A 23,032-nucleotide genomic window follows, 5' to 3' on the forward strand; every position below is an offset into this window, starting at 1 on the left:
GCTCGCTTCTGGCACCAGCCCCCAGCGGATGAGGGTGGAACTGCAATTTTTCTTACTTCCGGGTTGGGACCATTTTCTGAGCGGCATTGTGGGGGCTTGGTCATATCACAGAGTCTGGATTGGAAACAGCAAGTTGGCGCCCCCTGCAGCTGCAGGCGCTCCTGCTGACTGAGAGGGTTCAGGTGGGTGCACCGTGTGTGTATGAAGAAGAGGAAGGGGAGGGGTGCGGCGGGGGAATTCACCTCTGGGTCTTTCCCAGGCCCCCACAATGCGGCTGGTGGTTTTAGCTTTTTCATGTTCATCTCTTCTGTTTGGCTCTTGACTCAATAAGTTTCCTTTAGTCAGGACTTTTTTTTATTCGGCCATTTCACACAATTCAGAAAAACCTGAAAGAATGATAGGCCTGTGTTTATGATATTATGAATGAAACGTGTGTTAAATGGAAGAACATCAAGATGTGATTGACTTTAGCCATGTTAATACAGTTGATTCAGCCCCTACCCGCTCATTTCATTTGGGAAAGACCCAGAGGTGAATTCCCCCGCCGCGCCCCTCCCCTTCCTCTTCTTCATACACACACAGTGCACCTGAACCCTCTCAGTCAGCAGGAGCGCCTGCAGCTGCAGGGGGCGCCAACTTGTTGTTTCCAATCCAGACTCTGTGATATGACAGATAGAATAGAAAACCTCGGTGCGGCACAGATTTCTTTCTTTTTAATTTTTTTACTCAGCGCTTGTGCGTCCCTTTTGTGTCATGAAAAAATGCCGCCACGGACAACTTCCCTGTCTGTCCGTGCCTAACTTCTACTACTTCTCACGTAGTAGTTGGGAAAACTTCTCATAATTGATCAGTCACTGCGTAATTTGTACACATTACTGATTGAAAGAGCTTTAGTAACTGAGTTTAAGCAGTTATGCATGACATGTTATCTAACCATTATCAAATAATACAGTGCAGGAGGTGTTTGATAAATTGTGTTTATTCCCAGGTTTCCTGAAGGCAACATGAAAAATGGGCCGTCTTCAGCCTCCAGCGGCCTGCTGTCACTCATGATTCCCCGCCCCTCTCTGTGTAGCCACGCCCACCAGGCCAAAACAGGGCCAAAAGTCTGTAACTGAAAAATACAGATCCGAAAGTGAAAAAAAAAATCTGAAGCTGAAAGAAAAATCTGAACCTGAAGAAATTTTTTGTACATTAATTAAAAAGATCTGAATGTGAAAAAAATGGAATCTGAGACTGAATGGATTTTTAAAAAAACAATAATTAAAAAAAAATTACTAAAAATTCTTTAGTAAAGTTTACTCAGAAAAATTCTAAATAAAAATACCATTGGGGTTTCAGTTCTTACAAATATTCCAAACGTTTGATTTTATTTTAAATCCAAGTCTTTCTTTTTCAAAGTTCACTCTAAAAATGTGACTTTTGCTTTCAGTTTACATATTTTCAATTTCAAATTTTTCTTTTAACTACACAAACATTATGGCCCTTATTTAAGCCCATAGTTTCCTATCATTCAAATAACTTGTTAAGCATTTTAGAGCCATTGCTTTAATACCATATTTACTAAGTTTTTTAAGAAGAATTTCATAATTAACTGTATCAAACAATTTTTTCAAATCAATAAAAATACTTATGAAATGGTTCTTTTTGTCAATGGCTTCTGATGTTTCTTCTGTAAGTTCCATTAGTGCCATGGAAGTTGAATGATTAGTTCTAAAACCATTTTGACTGTTGTTTAATATATTTTATTTCGTCAGGAATTCATCTAGCCTAGTAATAAATAGTTTTTCTAATATTTTTGAAAATTGCGACAATAAGGATATTGGTCTGTAATTAGAAAAAATGTGTTTTTTCACCACTTTTGTATATCGGTATGACTTTTGCTATTTTCATGTTATCTGGAAATGTCCCTGTTGTGAAAGATAAATTATGTATGTAAGTGAAGGGATGGCTGATATTTTCTGTTATATTTTTTATTAATGTTATGTCTAGATCGTTACAGTCATTAGTTCCTTTATTGATGCATTTATTTACAATGATTCTTATTTCATTGCTAGTTACTGGACTCAGAAGTATACTATTTTTATTACTTGTTATGTTTCCACTGATGTTATAATTAGTTCTTTTAGGAATGTTGTGTGTTAAGTTTGGTCCCACACTAGTAAAGTAATTGTTAAATTCGTTTGCTACTGTGCTAGTTTCACAAATTTCTGACTGTCCATTTACAAAGTATTGCGGAACAGTTGAAGCTGTTTTATTTCTTTTTGTTACACTGTTTAGTATTCCCCAAGTTGCTCTGATATTATTTTTATTTTTGTCTAATAAATTGCTATATTAATCCTTTTTTTGTTTTTTTATTATTGTAACAAATTTATTCTTGTATTTTTCATGAGACCAACAAACAGTTTTTGTGGCGAGAGGTTCTGGTTCAAATGAATCAGAGCCTCCTGCCAGATGGGAGCGAGTCAATGAGACTGGGTCCAGGGTGAGACGGGTCAGCTGTGATCTAACCAGCACACCTCAATGTCCTGGAGGTGTACAGGTCCTGTATGGAAGAGGGTTTGCAGCCAATAACCTTCTCAGCAGAGCGTACCACATGCTGCAGCCTCTTCTTGTCCCTGATGGTAGCTCTAGCATGCCACATGGTGTTTGAAGAGGTGAGGATGGACTCGATGACTGCGGTGTAGAACTGCCTCATCGACTGCACTGATTCTGTACTTCAGCTGCTTCAGGAAGTTCATCCTCTGATGGGCTTTCTTTATGACGGAGGTGATGCTGGGCTCCCACTTTAGATCTTGGGTGATGGTGGTGCCCAGGAAGCGACATGTGGCCACCGTTGTGATGGGGTGTCAGACAAGGTTATTGGGGGGGGTCTGTCGTGAAAACAATAGTAATATTGATTACTTCATAGTTTACCTGCGCAGCCGCAGTGGGACATTGTTAAAGGTACAGTGGAGGGTGTTTCTGAATTTCAGGAAACCGCCCGCTCCTCGTTATGGAAAAAAAATGCACATGAGAAAGAACGCCCGGTTATCCTCGTTACAAGTAGCTGCCGGCCTTGCAGCCAACTTCTTCTAGCAGTAATCTGAAATGAATTTCTCCAAATAGTCTGCCGAACTTGAGCTGTTGAGCGGAGAACCTGCGACAGAGGTGTCTGTGGGGAGCCCAACCTTCGCTTTGCGCAGGAAGTGAAAACTACCCAGCAACGTACGGCGACGTATGACGATGGCCTTGCATGAATGATTCACAAGAATAATTGACAGTTAAGCGGACCGATGGTTCAGATGATCCACCCAGAAGAAAAAGATCTTTAGCTAGACCTTAAACTGACGTACGTGCTTCCTGTACTTGCCAAAATAAAATAAACTTCTCCGTGACACTGTCGCTGGTTTCTGTAGCAGCGTATTTGTAAGAGCATTCTTATGGATCTGCGCACCTGAAGCTTTGTGTGAGGTAATTTAAGATAATCCCTCATTATTGTAACGCTTGTGCAGAACTAAAAACTCCAGACAGAATGACGCTTTGCTTTAACAGTGGTTCAGAGAAGTCCAACAGCAGCTGAGGTAAACTCACGTCTCCCTGCATCTCCAGCGTTCACATTTATCTTAAAGGAACAGTAACTACAGCAGCTCTCACAATAGCCTCTTATGGATCAGTACAATATCTAAAGATTATGTTCAGGTGCTTACAGTGTTTCATAATTATTCTTAATAATTATAAAATGAGCTCTACAATATATATTTTTATTGCTGCAATACCCTGTTGAGATTGAGGGGGCGGGGGTGAGGTTTACAGTCACTCTGCTCATAAGAATAAACCAACAGAATCAGAAAATGATTAAACATCACTGATGAAGTGTGTTTGTTTTCATGTTGAATTTACTGATTAATCGAAAACAACAGAGGATCAAATACATCCTTCACAGAGAGGGAAAATGTTGTGATGATGGCAGTAAATTCTTTTTAATGTGTTGAATTGTTTCAAATCGCATCACGAATTGTATCGAATCAATAATAGTTTTCAAATAATTAATGAATCGTCTTGGCTTTTTATTTCACCGTATCGATACTGTGTCGTGTCCCTAGCAGTGTATCGAGATAGGAATCGACCTCAGGGGTGGAGATTCACACCCCTGGTCCTTACACTGCAGTCATACACAGAAACTCACTGATGTGTGTGGCTCTAATATACTGTAGTGTAATGGTTTATAGCTCTTTTATGAAAGATGAACCATTCCACATAATAATCTGGAATATTAATTTTAATAAATTAATAACCAAATTTTATAGAAATAAGAAGACTCAAAGGTTGTTTTCATCGATAAACTGACGATCATATCCATTTATCTGTTTCAGCTCAATGAAAAGACAAGTTTAAAATTTAAGAGTTTTAATTCTTCAATTTAAACTAACGATTTGAAATGACAATCATAGGAAACACAATCAACATTGGCAGCCTTGTTGGACAATCTTTAACAGATGATATTTTAAGCTTGCACAAATAGACCTTGTGTTGGATGTGCTGATTGAGGATGATATAATTATGAATGCGTGCATGCAGGTGTCTGAGATTGCTTCAGGGAGAGAAAAGGTGAATCTGAGTGAAAAATTATGTTTTGAATTAAACTTAGTTCCTATTAGAAAAACTGCATCAGAACACTATCTATTGTGTTCTGCCTCACCGACCTTAGGACCCTCTTTTAGATCCGGACGTCACAGGAAGATGTTTCATCCAGGTGACACCTTGGCTGGCAGAGAAGACGAAGGTGTGCTGACGGTCCAGTCCAGAGTTGATCTCGGTACACGTTGATGAAGCGTTTAGCAGATGCGCTTTCTCAAGTTTAAATTAACTCAGAAATCAAAGACTCTGGGACGAGTCTGCGTTAGCTGGTTGCATTTCAGCTATCCTGCCTGGCTTGACAGAAATAGCGTGGGGGGGAGGGAGGGGGGGGTGGGGGGTGGAAGAAAAGAGCCGGCGGGGCTCCGTTCCCCGTTGGCGTTTGTTCTGCACGTCCTCTCTCTTTCGTTGTCAATCTCGTTCTCACTAACTTACCAAAAACCACTTTTCTTCCCAAAGCAAACGTGTGCGTCAGAGCAAATGTGTTTTGGAGTTACTGTGAATCCAGACCTGTGTGAGCAGGTGTGAAGGTCATCGCTAAACATCTCCCAAAACAATATTTAATTAAGTATTGATTCATTATAGTTCATTATGATTACCCAAAGCACAATAATCATTCATTTGATTAAAATACATTTATAATGAGTAAAGTGATAAAATGATTATTTAGCATTAATAAACAAAGAAAGCGTAAGACTCTTTATTATGACTAGATTGTGTGAGAATTCCTTCTTCTGGAGCTGCAGGTATTAGATGTTGTGGCTTTCTTCAGACTTGCTGTCGGCTCAGGTCTTAATCTGTGGGTGAAAGTTGCTGCGTGACCCAGCTTTGACCCAGCCGGGCAAATACGACCTTTGGCACAGAAAAACTCATACTTGCTCACGTTACAATACTTATTTTATGTATGAATGTAAAAGGAAGCAAACACCCGAGACACTTGATGCTAAATTATTTGTATTGTTAACAAGATTAAAAATCTTGATTATGACATCCTTGTAGTGTCTCTAAAAATTAATTTAATTATGACTTTATAAAATGTTATGACGTCCAAACTACCTGAGAGTCAGAGACTCTCTTGGTCAGCTTGCTTCTCACACCAAACCTTCTGTCAGGCATCTTGGCGTGACCTTTGACCCAGCTCTCACCCTGGATTCTCATGTCGGTTCTCTTGTTCGCTCTTCCTTCTTCCATCTCAGGAATATTGCTAAGCTGAGTCCCATTCTGTCCCGCTCTGAACTTGAGACAGTTCTCCACACCTTCATCTCCTCACGCTTAGACTACTGTAACTCTCTTTTCACGTGTCTGAGCAGAAACTCCCTGAACCGTCTACAGGTGGTTCAGAATGCCTGTGCTCGGTTTCTGACCAAGTCCTCCAAACACACCCACATCACCCCACTTCTCCTCCAGCTTCACTGGCTGCCAGTCAACTTCAGGGTTAATTTCAAGATCCTGGTTCTGGTCTATAGGGCCTTACATGGACAAGCACCATCTTACATTGGTGATCTTCTTAGTCCCTACACCCCCAGCAGGTCCCTGAGGTCCAGTGACCAAAGCCTACTGGTTGTGCAGCGCACCAGGCTAAAGAACAAAGGTGACAGATCATTTGCTGCTGTGGCCCCCAGACTCTGGAACTCTCTCCCCCTGAGCCTGAGATCAGTGGATTCAGTGGTCTCCTTTAAAAAGCAGCTGAAGACTTACTTGTTCAAGCTGGCTTTTGTATGACATTCTTCACCACTCTCTCTTTGTTCTGCTCTCCCCACCTATTCCACCTTCCTCAGGATCCACTGATTTCCCTCTTTCCTGTTCAATTTCTCTCTTTCTTAACATTTTTTAATCACAATTGTCTAATTTAGCTCATTTTATATATTTTTTAAACATTTTCTAAATGCTTTTTTGTGTTTTTACATTTTTTGTTTTTGTGAAGCGCCTTGTGATTTTTATCTTGAGAGGCGCTATAGAAATGATATTTTCTTCTTCTTCTGTAATCATTAGTGACCCTTTGTGTGAAAGACGCATTTTACTCAGGTCCTCTGGTGCCCTTTTATAATTAATGCTTTTTTATTTTTCTCTGCTGATGAGCAAACTGATTGGAGATCTTTTTTCCCTGAAAGTGAACATTTAACATCTTGTACACCTGTTCACATTCCATGAAGATGCAGATCCCCACTCGGAGACCTTCTCGGCCTCTGCTGCATTGGGGAAGCACCGCCTAAACGATGAATTTTTCCTTCAAGGAAAAACTCTACAAGCTGTGAGTCTGGATGCAGTTTTCCATGGGTCCGATGGGAGAGAGGTGAGCCGCTGCAGCAGCTGTCAGGAGTTGTGAAACAAACGTCCTTCTGACATGCCTTCCTCATAAGTTACAGGGGCGTGTCCAGGGAGTGGCCTGGGGTAGCACATGCCACCCTTGGAATCTGACTGGCCACCCCAAGTGCCACCACACTAATTTACCTTTAAATAGGCTTTTCATTGTCCACAAAAGGCTTGAGGGTAAAACTAAAAAAGCATAACCATTGGTGCCACCCATGCACAAAGTTGTGCCTCACCTGGGCCACTCCTTTTTAAAAGATCTGGACACACCACTGCTAAGTTAATATCATTAAATCTGTTATTTGTTTCTGTTTGTGGGCCTCAGCAACTGAGAGAGAGAGAGAGAAATGAATGTGCGAGAGTGAAGTTAAGAATGTTCGATGGAAACAGAAGCCATTGGAGGAGCGATTAGTGTGGTGGTATCCATCGCTGGAGCAGAGCTGCTTGGGCTGATGGCCACAGACTGAGGAGCTCTTCTTCTGGCCTGACAGAGTGCAAAACACACACACACACACACACACACACACACACACACACACACACACACACACACACACACACACACACACACACGCGTGTCTCGGCTAGTAGAAGCTAGTTCCCGAACAGGAGCACCAGAGCTTTTCCCCCATCGAGCTCAACTCACGAAGGTTTCATTTCTACTAGAGACCACTGCAGATGTGTTAAAATAATGAGTGAACTTGGTCTTTAATAATGAGTTTGAATGTGTTTTAACTCTCTGAAGTGGGTTTAATAAAACCATTTTGTTCACAAAGAGTTTTACAGTAAAATTCTTGCTTCACCACACACGATTTGAATATTGAATTTATCTCATCAACGTTGTCAGCTTCACAGTTTCACTCAGATGACTGAGTCCAAAAAGCTGTGCTTCTGGGTTTTGTCCTACCTGACTTGTCATGAGTAAGTGGTCAGTTGGGCCTCATGTTCTCCTGTAGACAGATCTTAGGTGTTCCTCATATTAAACTCTGAAACTGTGGAAGTGTCGGTCTTCTTGATTTTTGCCTGTTGGCAGTGTTAATCCCACACACGCTAGTTTGTAGCGTTATAGTGCAAAATAAAAATAAGCTTCAACAAACTAGAACTGCTTATTTTTCAGCATTAATTGAGGAGAATAAGCATAATCCTAAATTTCTTTTCAGTACAGTTGCTAATAGTGATGGGAATTCCGGCTCTTTTTAGAGAGCCGGTTCTTTTGGCTCCCAAGGGGCTCCTTAGATTTTCTGTTGCATAAAGTATATTTATCACCAAAAATAATGCAAAACTATATGTAAAATGATTTATTAATGTAAAAAAATGCAATATATCAAATATTTATCATTTATATGGATTTATTAACTGAACACTTTAAGAAATCTCAACTTAAGGAGTTACAAAAATAAGTGCAAAAGAAGGCTATAAAAAAGCCAGCCCATCCAGGACTCTGCGTTTTAACAAACCCAAACAAAACAGAATATTCACTGGTTGCACATGTGCAACAACTATTTAAATTAAAGCAACCTGAACAAACTCACAGAATGACAACAAAATCTTTAGTGAAGATTAGCATTCAGAAACACCAAATGCCTCAGCTTTGAGGGGCTAATCTTGTTTCTTCTTTCTGTTATTATCTGCCCTGCTTTGGAGAAGATTCTCTCTGAGGGTACAGATGTTGCTACAATACACAGTCTCCGTGCCATAACATGTGTAAGACGTGGGTAGCCTAGACCCTTGGTCTCCCACCAGCTCAGTGGGTCTGCACCTCTCTGGAAAAGGGGCTGCTCCAGATATGACCTCACTTCGAGTATTGCATCTGCTGAGGGATTCCTTCTTGTAGTGTCTCCAGTTGCCCGTTCTTCAAAGAACCTCCAAACAGTAGATGCTTGTGGCTCCTCTTGTTGATGTTCTGCTGCCTCTTCTCCCTCTTGGTCCCCTTGCAGTCCAGTTGACTGACTAGCTCTTGCTGCTGCTGCGGTTATTCTCTGAAGAGCTTCATCCACTGCTCTATTGTCATTGAAAGCCAGCTTTTTGAATCTTGGGTCAAGAATTGTTGTTTTTGACAGGACAGTGTTATATTCCATTCTGTGGAATGTTCTGTCCATGGATCCGCACAGAGTATCCACTAACTCTTTCACATTCCCTGTGGTTACTCTGGTCTGGTGCTCAGCTGTCACTCTCTGCAGACCCTTGCACAGGATCAACATTTTGGAGGCTGTAACATAGCTGGAATAACAAATAAGTGTTAAAATTATCCTTTCATTTATTTATCAGTATCATTCTAACTTAACAACTAATTAAATAAATAAATAATGTGATAATATTTATACACTGTACCTGTCTGCACTGATCTCCACAGTGACCTGCTCAAATGGCTCCAGAACAGTGCATGCTTCCTGCAGTACGTCCCATTCCTCTTGGCTCAGTTGATTGACAGGTGCATTGATGACAGCCAGGGTTGAGATCACTGCATCCTTGGACTCCAGGATCCGTTTCAGCATGTAAAAGGTGGAGTTCCACCGAGTAACACAGTCTTGTTTGAGTTTCAGCTCAGGCATGCCCATCTGCCGTTGAGTTGACTTGAGCTTCTCTGTGGCTGTGGTACTCCTGTGGAAGAATTCCACTATTGCCTTTACTTTGTCCACAGTCGGCTTCATCACCTTCAGAGCACCTCTCACGAACAGGTTGATAGTGTGTGCAAGGCACGGGTGGTGGGTCCATTTCAGGATTTGAATTGCTTTAGTTATATTAGCTGCATTGTCACTAACACAGCAAACCACTTTGTTTTCCACACCCCACTCTTTTGCCACTTTGAGCAGCTCTTCTGCTAAGTTCTCAGAAGTGTGTCTGGCACTGAACTCAAAACAATCCAGCAGACATGACACCATTTTGTAATTTTCAACAAAATGGCATGTGACTGACATATATGATGTAGTGGTTCGAGATGTCCAGCAGTCAGTTGTTAAACAAACAGCTGTGGAATTGTTTACCCTTTCTTGGAGTAAAGCACGTTCTCTATCATATAGGCCTGGGATGATTTTTTGAGAAAGTGTTATTCTACTTGGAACTGCATACATTGGATTGAGAGCATGGGTGTAGCTTCTGAATCCTCTGTCATCCACTATTGAGAATGGCTGAAAATCCCGTGCAACCATTTTTCCAAGTTCCTCATCAATTGCATTCTGTCTGGCTGGGGTCATAGCCTTTTGCAGAAACTGGCTCATAGAGCTCTGGGTAGGTCGAGGTGGTTGTGGTGGTGCATTGCAAGATGCTGTAGACACTGCAGCAGCAACAGTTGCAGTAGACACACTGGCACCTTCATTTGCAGGTTGCCTTGCTTGTCTTATTTCTTCTAACAGCACAGATGGATGAACAGTTTTCATGTGCCTGTGCAGGTTATTTGTGGAGCCTGCTCTATATGATATCTTCACCCTGCACACATTACACTCAGCCCTTGAGCTGTTTATAATACTGAAATGGGTCCAAATTTGGCTCCGTTTTCGACTGCTGTCACTCATTTTCTCACCGTAGCCGCACTGTCCTCTCTCTCGCTCGTCTTTTTCCTCCTCCTCCTCCTTCTGCTCAGTCCCTCCTCCTCCTCCTCCTTCTGCTCAGTCCCTCTCGTCTCCCTCCGCCCCGCTCCGCCCGCATGTGCTCTGCTGTGTGTCTGTCTGATCCTCCCTCTTCCCCGCCCCTACTGCTCTGTGTGTGGACAGTCTGGACACGCAGTTACACATGTTGACCAATCGCCTGTAGATTTCGCTTAGGCGGGGGTGGGGTGGGGATGTGACCGCGCGTGCGCGGGGTGGAGTGGGGTAGGGGTGGGGGGTGGCGGTGGGGCGGAGGGGGGGGGGGGGGGGGTGGGAGGGGTGGACGGGACGGGACGGCTCCCAATGACGAGCCGGCTCCCGTCGGTCACTTCATAGAGCCGGCTCTTAGAACCGGTTCGTTCGCGAACGACACATCACTATTTGCTAAACTTACACAGAATCATAGCTCTGAGCCATCTATTCCCTTAGCCCTCAGCAGCAATGACTTCATGGGATTTTTTACAAGTAAAATTAATTCTATTAGAAACAAAATCTTTAGCATCCTCCCTAATGCGATTTCTTCTTCCTCAGTAAGTGAGGCAGCTTTAGAGGTGACTGTAGAACCTCATCTGTGCTTGAACCATTTTGATCCAGTTGAGCTTTCAGAGTTATCAAAAATATTAGCTTCATCTAAACCTTCAACTTGCATTTTGGATCCAATCCTAACCAAATTATTTAAAGATGCATTTCCTTTGGTTACTGCCCCCATTCTAGATATAATCAATCTATCCTTAGTAAATGGGTATGTACCACAAGATTTTAAGGTTGCTGTAATCAAACCTTCACTTAAGAAGCCTTCTCTGGATCCAGATGACCCAATGAATTATAGACCAATATCTAACCTTCCATTTTTATCCAAAGTCCTGGAGAAAATAGTGGCCTTCCAAGTATGTGAGCATTTAAACACTAATGCTCTGTTTGAGGAATTTCAGTCTGGTTTTAGAGAGTATCACAGTACTGAAACTGCATTAGTGAGAGTTACAAATGATATTCTCATGGCCTCAGATAAGAATCTTGTGTCTGTTCTAGTCTTGTTAGATCTCAGTGCTGCCTTTGACACAGTTGATCACAATGTTCTTTTAGAAAGACTTGAACATGTTGTAGGGATCAAAGGAACCACGTTAGGCTGGTTTAAATCCTACCTGTCTGACAGATTTCATTTTGTAAATGTACATGACAAATCTTCTTCATACTCCAGGGTTACTTGCGGAGTACCACAGGGTTCAGAGCTTGGACCAATTCTTTTTACTATATATATGCTCCCAATTGGTAAAATCATTAGACAGCATGGGATAAACTTCCACTGTTATGCTGACGATACTCAGTTATATTTATCCATTAACCCTGATGAACCTAATCGGTTGGGTAGATTACAGGCTTGTCTTGAGGACATAAAAAATTGGATGACTCTTAACTTCTTGCTTTTAAATCAAGACAAGACGGAAGTTCTCATCTTTGGACAAGAAATCGAGAAAAGGAAATTGCTTGGCCAATCGCCTGACCTTAATGTCATTGCATTGATCTCCGAGAACAAAGCAAGGAACCTTGGTGTTATCTTTGACCAGGACATGTCATTCAAATCCCAGGTTTCACAAGTTTGTCGGATTTCCTTTTTCCACCTTCGGAATATTGCTAAGATTAGAAGCATACTTTCCAGGAGTGATGCTGAAAAACTAGTTCATGCATTTATTACATCAAGACTGGATTACTGTAATTCATTACTCTCAGGAAGTCCACAGAATGTAGTTAAAAGTCTTCAGCTTGTCCAAAATGCTGCAGCTAGAGTTCTGATAAGAATTAAAAAGAGAGATCATATCTCTCCTGTCTTAGCTTCCCTACATTGGCTACCTGTTAAATTCAGAATAGATTTTAAGATCCTTCTTCTCACATATAAAGCTCTTAATAATCAAGGTCCATCATACATCAGTAATCTGATTGTTCCATATGTTCCTAACCGAGCACTTCGCTCTCAGACTGCAGGTCTACTGGTGGTTCCAAGAATATCTAAACTTAGGATGGGAGGCAGATCTTTTAGTTATCAGGCTCCTCTCCTGTGGAACCAGCTCCCAGCTTTAGTCCGTGAGGCAGACACTTTGTCTACTTTTAAGAATAGGCTTAAAACATTTTTATTTGATAGGGCCTATGGTTAAAATCTGATGTTAGCCTAAATCTGGACAAGTGGGGGATTACAGGGAGGTGGAGTGTACAGTCGGTAAAGACGGCTCTCCCTTGCCCTGCCTCCAACATGCCTACATCTAAATAGGATAGATTATCCAGGGTTAACTCTGTAGTTATGCTGCTATAGGCTTAGACTGCTGGAGGACACACTGACCACTTTTCACACTCTACTGCTTTATTCTACAGTCTGCTCTTTAACTGTACTATTTTGTGCAATTTCAGCTGTTAACTTTATTTTCTCTGTAAGTGTTTTTCTCCCCAGAAGAATCTACAATGACGTTCTGCTGAGCTGTGGTTGCCTCATGGAGGGGGCCATCAACTAGCACACTGCTGCTAACCACTAATACATTCTCTCTCTCCTGATAATAACTTTTTGTTTTCATTGACTTTTGATGTGCTAATACTAGTTTACATGTTTAATTATAGATCCACTAGGATAAATACAATAAAGTTTATCTTTCACCAAATACAATATTTACTAAGACATCACAATATAACTATGGACACATTACTTGTCTTTGTGTGTGTGTGTGTGTGTGTGTGTGTGTGTGTGTGTGTGTGTGTGTGTGTGTGTGTGTGTGTGTGTATGTGTGCGTGTGTGTGTGTGTGTGCCTGCTCTATCTTCTCGATCCCCAGTGAGTCGTGGAGGATGGCTGCTTATACTGAGCCAGGATTCTCTGGAGGTTTCTTCCTGTTAAAAGGAGATTTTCCTCTCCACTGTCGCTTTATGCTTGCTTAGTATGAGGATTGCTGTATAGTCACTGACACTAGTCAGTGACTTGATGCAATTTGCTGGGTTCCTTATATAGGAAACATTATTTCTGATTGGCTTAATGAACTGTGAATTGGAATGTTTATTATGTGAAGTGCCTTGAGACGACTCTTGTCGTGATTTGGCGCTATATAAATAAACTTGAATTGAATTGAATTGAATTGAATCCGTATGGTCCACTGGATCACAGTTCCTCCCTAATGAACCCTCCAGGTGTTCTGCAGCTTGGATGCTTGCTGGAACATGAAGTCATTCTCAGGAAACAGACAGTCAGAGAGGAGTTCACAAAAATGGGCCCATTTGAGGATTTATTCAAGTGAAATCAAATAGGATTTTAAACCCACAACTACATATTTTGAGACTGAATCATAAATTTGATTCTTAGCTAAGGTGGGTAAAAATATGAAGCTGAAATTTTAAGGAAGTGCTGAACCTGTGTTTGTAAAACCAAGACATATTTTATCAAACTACATCAGAAAATAGTTGAATAATTTGGTCCAGACAACTTGATATTTAAGATTTAGCAACAATTTTTGTTCTAATAATGTTACTCAAATGAGATGTTTTTGTGCTGCTGGGATGAGTAATCCTTTTAAAACTATGACTGGAAGTAAAATAAATCCTTTCTAGTGAATTAGAAAGGTAAAGAGTATTGTTCTGAGCAGAGAAAACAAGAGGTTAGAAAAGTTTGTTTGTTGGCGTTGGAGAAAGAGATTTATTTCTCAGTGGGGGGGCCAAACCCGGCAGAAGGGAACCAACAGAGGCTTTGGAGGCTCACTGCCACACATAAATCACCCACCTGGAAAAACTACAAACACTGACACGGGCTGTGGCTCTGCACCCCAGCACACAAGCCTTGTGTGGAAATCAGAAGAAATAAAAAACCCTTTATCTCATATCTACGGTGCAAAACTCTACAGGAGCTTTGACTCACAGGGGAGGAGACTGATGAGGACCCAACACACACACACACACACACACACACACACACACACACAGAGAGAGAGAGAGAGAGAGAGACAAGAAAGTCTATTTAACCTTTTTATAATATCTTATTGACCAGGAAAAGGAAGACATCCTGCTCTTAGAGAAGGATCTAGAACAGGGGTGTCAAACTCATTTTAGCTCAGGGGCCACATTGAGGGAAATCTAGTCCCAAGTGGGCCGGACCGGTAAATTAAAAACAACTTCAGATTGTTTCCTTTGTTTTAATACAATCAGTATAAAACAAAGCTGGAGCCTGAGGACAGTGCATCCACAATAGTACAACACCTGAAGTGTACTTGAAATTTTGAAAAAATAAACAAATAAATAAATAAACATTCCTTAGTGATTCAAAGAGCTTACAGATCACATGGCTAGATCAGTTTCATGCAGCACTTAAAGTATATTTGACTCATTTTACTTTACATCTTTTAGCTTTCACCAGCACATCAATATCAGAAGTCACATCAGCCAACTTCAGGATGTGATTCAAGTTCTTGTGTGAGCCTTGAACACAGCTTTGTTTTATTTATACTCATTACAGAGAAAACTTGCTCACAAAGATAAGTTTATTTTCACTCTACATTGTAAAGTATGAAAATAAAGTTTACACAACCATCTCCGCATGTTTGACACCCCTGATCTAGAATATCTGTTTGGTGCATTTTACATCTCCCCGTGGCGCCTTTCTTGTGTTTTGTCTTTGCATGGTCTTCATGGCAGACTGGATACCTGCTGCATATTATGTTGCCTTATGCAGAACGGTATGGGTATTCCACATTTAAAGGGCACACTTAAGTAAATATAAATTGTTGTTAAATAAAAATGCAAATAAAAACAACTTGTAACTATCTTTTTGAAACATGTGGTGGAGTAGAATTATTGATAACTGTATACTTTTAATTCCATTCAAGTCAGTGAATTTATAAAGCATCAAATCACAACAAGAGTCGTCTCAAGGACCTTCACACAGTAAACATTCCAGTACAGGTCAGTTCATTAAGCCAACCAGTAAAAAGTTTCCTATATAAAGAACCCAGCAGGTTGCATCGAGTCACTGACTTGTGTCAGTGACTATACAGCAATCCTCATACTAAGCAAGCATGCAGCGACAGGGGAGAGGAAAACTCCCTTTTAACAGGAAGAAACCTGCAGAGGATCTATTCTTGTGAAGGTCATCCAGGTCGTGGTAATCTTTGGTAATCATTTGAACCCTGTTGTACTCCAGAAGATCCTGTCTCAGTGTGAGCAGCCACCCACGACTACTCACTTAGGACTGAGAGGGCTATGGCTACAATGTGGTTCTCTGGTAGATATTCTATTTAGTAAGAGATACACTTCTTTATCTTTTTCTGCATGAATCTATAATTAATTTAACAGGTGAACTAGTAGTAGCACTTTTTATATTAAAGAAAGTAAAATGTTATTATCAGGAGAGGGAGAATGTTAATTGATTGGCAGCCAGCCGATGGCCCCCTCATGAGGCTGATACAGTTTTGTAGTTTTGGGCTTGCTTTAATTACCCCCAGTGTCCATTTTACGTGACTGCAGAAAGACAATTTGCTGTACTCTCTACACCTTAATCTAATTGCAGAAATGTCTCCTCAGCCTGAATTAGTTTTTACAGGAGCGACTCATTACTAAATAAAAAAAACCCCACTGTGTTCACGATCTAGAACATGCAGAAATCCCATGCTGGAAGCACACCCCAGCGCTAGCATGGGGCCTAGCCACTTTACTACAGACTAAAAGAGTTCCTGGTAAAAAGAGGAAAGATCCTGAGAGGAAGTATCATGTGACCAAACACAGAAGTGTGAGTTCTGGCTGATAACAGACATGCTACTACAAGCAAGGCAAGGCAGCTTTATTTATGAAGCACATTTTATACACAAAAACAATTCAATGGGCTTTCCAGGTGCAAGATCAGCAAGAACATAAAACAATAAAATCAACAATTCAGAAACAGATGTTCACTCGTTTGACTCCTATTGTGGTCGGACGTTGATTTAATTTATTTTTTTATCTCCATGACATTAATGTACTTAGTTTCTTTTGGGGCTCCACAGTGGGAACCAAATCTCTGCTCACATTGACAGTAAGTGTTTACACGATGTGTTCCAGTCTGGTTTAGGGCCACACCACAGCACTGAAACTGTCCTTAATTGTGTGCTGAATAATATCCAGGTGTCTTTGGATTCAGGTTCTCACATACAAAGAACTTTATTAGATCTTTCGGCAGCCTTCGATACAGTTGACCATTCCATCTTGCTGGATTGCCTAGAGTCCTGCATAGGTCTCAAGGACCCTGAAATGGTTCTGTTCCTACCTTATGTCCTTTAGTGTCAACGTTAGTGGATGTACCTCTCCCTGTCTCCCTCTTCCATGGGGAGGGTTCTGCCCTTTGACCACTACTTTTTTCCTTTATATCCTCCCTTTGGGATGGATTATGGAAAGTATGGTCTGAACACCGTGCTTATGCTGACAACTGTCACATTTTTCTAGCCGTGAACAGAACAAATGCTGTGAGGTGTTGGTAAGCTGCAACTTTTCTGAAGCTAAACAAGTCAACTTTTTTATTCTTTGAAAATTTTTTCTTCAGCCAGTATGTGCTAAAATGACCCATACGGGGTTGATTAAATGTAACTTAGACCCCTACCGCCCTTTGTGGGCAGAATACTGCATTTGCAACTTCAGAGTGCCGGGCCGACACTGCAGTCTGTTTCTAACAGGTTTTCTGCATATTTTAGATCATGAAGAAAGCTGATTTGATTAATTTAGTGATGAATGACTCCTGTAGACACTAATGAAGGCTGAGGAGATATTTCAGCCATTAGATTAAGGTGTTAAAAAGATGGATGCACAGAGATGGGTTTTGCTTTAGCTTTGACCACAAATACGGACACTAGGGGTGCTAACAGCAAGCAAAACTGCCAAATATCCCTTTAAGCTGTGCGTGATCGGCATTGGGGTCAAATCAGATGTGGGCCGTTTAATGACCCCCCCCCCCCCCCCCCCGATCAATGTCACTATTAAAACATGTTTCTTCCAAATGTGCCGGCAAGCTTGACGAAAGTCACTTTTGAAGCGGCTGCATACATGCTTTTATTACATCATGACTGGATTATGCTAACTTCTGATTACATAAAGTTATGATCGTTCTCAGGAATCTGACCAGCTGAGCAGATCATGTCATCCCTACTAAATGGTCCCAACACCATAAAAAATGACCAGTTAGTTTGTAGCGTTATAGTGCAAATCTAGTACAGAATAATGTCAAATACTGTCTTACATTTGCTCTAGTATCAATGGAGTGTACATGCAAGCCATGGACAGATGATGTCATCAGTCCAATAGTCTGAATCTTGTCCGATACCTACAGGAAACTTCTGAAAGAGATTTCAACTTAAAACAGCCAGTAAGAACATTTCCAGATGGGAAGATTATTCATGGATGTACGCGTACAAATACACTGTGTGTGTGTGTGTGTGTGTGTGTGTGTGTGTGTGTGTGTGTGTGTGTGTGTGTTTGTAGCTGGGTGAGAGAGTACAAGAGGTTTCAGTTGAAGAGGCTTTGGGGGCTCAACCAGCACATGTCACACAGGCAGCTGCAGCTCAGCGGGGATTCAAAAATCTGCACAGCGACTGATGATCGGTGGTTTAAGATTTACTGAAACACACACACACACACACACACACACACACACACACACACACACACACACACACACACACACACACACACACACACACACACACACACACACACACACACACACAAGAACATCCATGAAGCTAGTCTTGCACATGCAACCCATACACACATCTTTTAATGATCTGATAAAGTTGCACTTCTGTGTGGCAGCTGGGAAGACAACAGCAAATCAACGTTTTCTCTCTGTTCTTGTGTTTATATTAGCCTGTCAAACCCAGCTTGGTCAATAGAGGGCACTCTCACCCCTTTCTTTGTACCCCCCTCTCCATCTCCTCACACTGGTGCAAAATCACACTCAGTTCACCATTTTCTCCAGGTTACTCGTTCTCATTCTAGTTTAACACAGCACTGGCTGTGTTTTTGAATATGCAAGGTTCCACTCAATAGGAATTTAGAGGAACTAATACTAATTTAGTATTGTGTTTATTATAAATGGGAGTATTTTTACAGGTTGATTGATGTGGGACAGTTTCTTCATGTTTACTATTGTTGACAAGCTAAAAATAGGCATGCATTAGCTGGTGGCAGAGGCTATACAGGAGCAGCTGCACAGCTCTCTAAAGACACACTGCTGTTTGCACTGTTACCATTAGGGCCACTTTATTCTAGTGTGTGTGTGTGTGTGTGTGTGTGTGTGTGTGTGTGTGTGTGTGTGTGTGTGTGTGTGTGTGTGTGTGTGTGTGTGTGTGTGTGTGTGTGTGTGTGTGTGCGCGTGTGTGGTTGTGGACCACACCAGGGTTTGTGTGACTTGTTTCGTGCATCTCTGAGCAGTTGTGTCTACATGTCTGGTATTATTTTTACAACTGGGCGTAAACTCCCGGTCCGAACTTTCGTGACATGCTATCACAAGTTCTACAAGTGTGTTCAAGTGGAATCATCATGTCCTCCCATTTCCCCCCTCTGTTGTTTCTCTTGTAACCATCATCCCATTCATTCCTTTCACTTCCCTCTCCTGCTCCCTGTTTCACTCCCACATCCAAAGGCCTAACTACCCGTATTCCTCTCTGCGGCTCCTCCTTCAGAGTCTTTGAAGTTTTTTTTTTTTAGAGCAAATTCTACTTAGTTTTACTGCAGACAAAACAAGGACAAAACAGGCTTTAAGGGCCTCTGGAAATATGCATGGGTGTGTTTCCTTTTGTTGACTGAATCACCAGTTCCTGCTGTGTCATCTGTGTTTACATCTACAAGAGTGTGTATATAAAAGAGGGCCAAGCTTCAGTGTGTGTATATGTTGGAGGAATACAAGTAAAATTGTGTCCATACATACCATTTTTGGATTTCATCTCATTGTGTAAACATTATTGTCTGTGTGTGTGTGTGTGTGTGTGTGTGTGTGTGTGTGTGTGTGTGTGTGTGTGTGTGTGCGCGTGTATGTGTGTTTGTGTGTGCGTGTGTGCGCGTGTGTGCGTGCGTGTGTGCGTGCGTGTGTGTGTGCATGAATATAAAGTTGCATCAAGTTACTTCTACCTCTGTGAGCATCTGCACAATTTAAATCCATCAAACAACACACGTTCAAAAGCCAACTTTTTCTTTTCTTTTTTTTTGTGTGTGTCCTGTCTGGCTGTGAAGCAAACAGAATTGATGTCTGAATGCTGGTAACAAGCCTTACAGATTTACTCTCAGGTGGAGCATCAAAGCATCTGCTTTTAATGTCACGCCTGATACTTAAAACTTTATTGTTGTTGTTTTTGAATGCTTTTTGATTCCGACTGGACACGGAGACAGAGGTGAAAGAGAAAGGAAAAGACAAAAGTTGGGGGGGTGGGGGGTTCCACAAAAATAAACAATAATGAACAAGAATCTGCTTCTAGACCTGCAGAAAGAAAGAAAAAAAAATGGGACAACAACAATACAACAAGATCAAGCTATCACTGCGTCAACTTGATGGAAAAATATAAAATCAACATTGTTTAACTGAACAATCACACAATAATAAATCATAGTGCATTAAGTGCCCACCATAGCCTTAAGACATGTGTTGAACGTGACCAAGTCCATACTTATGAGAGCACCATGTGAGCACCTGTGTGTGTACCCGCGCTTGTTTATGTAAGGTTTCTCTATAGGGGCATCCAATAGAGAGTGTGAGGGGCCGCAGATCTGCTCCCCAAAGATGTGTAGGAGATGGAAGGAGCTCCAAGTCCCAGAAATCCAGGAGCTGCCCCAGAGCACAGGAACCCCAGGGAGACTGCGACCAGAAAGGCCCCCGCCCCCTCGAGAGGCGCAGAGGATCGCCCCGGGGGGCCACAACTAGCTGCCGGCAGAGTCGGCGGCAAGCCCACAGGCCCGCCCGCAGCCTTCCACCCCCTAGCCGGCCGAGCCTGGGCCCCAGCAACCCGGGACCCAGGGGCGACCACCCCCCGTCGGGGACCCAGCAGAGCCCAGGGACCCAGACTCCACCAGGCAGCCACCGGGATTGGTCAGGCAGATGCCAAAAATCTTAAACTCCCTGACCTGGGAGCCACGACCCAGGCAGATCAAGGCACCGCACTCCACACCAGGTGTGGCAGGGAGAGGGGAGACAAAGATCTTTATCATCAAAAGAAGTCCCAGGAGAAGGGAGGAGTCAAAGGCCCCACCTGACATATACAGTCATACACAAACACAGTCACACACTCCCTCCCTCATGCTCACACATTCACATACAACCAAAGACTATAAAAATGCATGCCGGACACCCACTCATGCTCCCCATACACACCCTTTTCACTCTGGTCCCGGTACTGCTGCACATGGGGTACCATACCATACCATGTTTACTTATATAGCACATTTAAAAACAGCATGACAGCTGACCAAAGTGCTGTACAGTAAAACGGACAAACCCCAAGATAAAAACAGATAAAAGTCATATAGGAGGTAAGAGGTAATATCTAAAAAATTGTAAAAGAAACATACAACAATAAAATACAGTCACAATAAAATGTAAAAACACTAAAAACTAGATCATTGAATAAAAGCTAAATGATAGAAGAAGGCCTTCAGTACCAACTTAAATCGACCCAGTTCTGGGGCCTGTCGAACACTAAGGGGGACAGCATTCCAGAATTTAGGAGCAGTGAACGCAAAGGCCCGTTCTCCACGAGATTTATACCTCACAAAAGCAACTGATCTGCAGATCTCAGGTTCCTGGTTGGAGCATAAGGCTTTATCAGTTCTGAAAGATAAGCCGGGGCTTGACCATTCAGAATGTTATAGACAAAGGTCAAAAACTTAAATTGGATGCGGTATTTAACAGGCAGCCAGTGCAAGCATGCAAGGACGGGTGAAATGTGACAGCGTCTCGAGGTGTTTGTCAGGAACCTAGCTGCCGCATTTTGCACTCTCTGTAGACGCTCGATTGCTGAGACGCTGACACCAACAGGTAGTGAGTTGGCATAGTCTAAATGTGTGGTTACAAAGGCGTGAACAACAGACTCCAGCTGAGGTCGTTTGAATATTGACTTTAAGCGCGAGATGTGACATAGTTGAAAAAAGCAGGACCGGACTGTAGAGTGAATTTTTTTGAACTCATTAACAGATCAGTCAAGTTTCACTCCCAGACTGGATACACAGAATTTAAGATTTAAAAATGGTAGAGGGTAGTCACCAGGTGCATGCTTTGGATTTATTGGATTAAAAAGAATGGCGTCGGTCTTGTTTTCGTTAAAGCAAAGGAAGTTACAGTCGGCCTTTAATTGCGGTAATACAGTCGACAAGGAGGCATGTTGAGTCAGGTTTACTTAAAGCCAGATAAATCTGGCAATCATCCGCGTAAAGGTGATAACTTATTCCATGGTTTGTCAGACTCATCCCCAATGGCAATAAGTAAATCAAGATTAGGAGTGGCCCTAGAATCGAACTCTGAGGCACACCCCAGCGAAGTGGAGTAGATGGAGAGGAAAAGCTGTCAATGTGAACACTAAATTGTCTATCTGACAAATATGATCTGAACCAATGAAGTGGGATCCCTGTTACCCCCAACCTCATCTCCAACCTCCTAAGTAGGATGTCATGGTCCACCGTGTCGAAGGCAGCAGAGAGGTCCAGGAGTAACAGAAGGACATGCGAACCAAAATCAGTTGCCACCAGGATATCATTTAATACACGAAGATGTGCAGTTTCTCTCCTGTGGTGAGGTCTAAAGCCAGACTGAAAGTGACCGAGGACGCTATGATCTCCTAAGTAACTGGAAAGTTGAGTGTGAACTACTTTCGCAATAATCTTGGATAAAAACGAGAGTTTGGAAATCGGACGATAATTAGAAAAGTCAGTATGATCCAGGTCAGTTTTTTTCAGTAAAGGATGTACAACTGCTTTCTTAAAGGTGGTTGGAAACACTCCAGTCTAAATGCTGTTGTTGACGATTTCCAGAATAAATGGCACCAGCACAGGAAGTAATTAGTAGTTTTGGTGGGAGGGGGTCCTCTGGAGAACCAGAGGGTTTCATGGACCTGACCAGCTCCTCCAGATCATGAAGAGACAACAGTTTAAAATTAGAAAATTGACTTAGACAGACTGGTTCCTCAATGGTGGGCTGACCCAATGGCAAGATGCTTGACCTAATATTCTGAATTTTAAGCTGAAAAGAGTTCATAAACTTGGTACAAAGGGACATCGTTGGCACTGAGGGTGTAGTTGCATCTTTTAAAGAGAGAACTGAATTAATGATACTAAATAGTTTACGTTGATCACCAAGATGTGTTGTGATTATATTACTAAAGAAGTTATTTCTGGCTGTTCTCACTGCTTTCTGATACAACAATAGAGAATCTTTCAACATTTGTAAGGAAATTTCTAAATTGTCCTTTTTCCATTTGCGTTCATGAGATCTACACTGGCGTCGAAGAGCTTGAATGTTGTCATTAAGCCAGGGATCTGAAACAAATTTTTTTCT

The sequence above is a fragment of the Nothobranchius furzeri genome, chromosome 13 (assembly GCF_043380555.1).
Source record: "Nothobranchius furzeri strain GRZ-AD chromosome 13, NfurGRZ-RIMD1, whole genome shotgun sequence".
Taxonomy (NCBI): domain Eukaryota; kingdom Metazoa; phylum Chordata; class Actinopteri; order Cyprinodontiformes; family Nothobranchiidae; genus Nothobranchius; species Nothobranchius furzeri.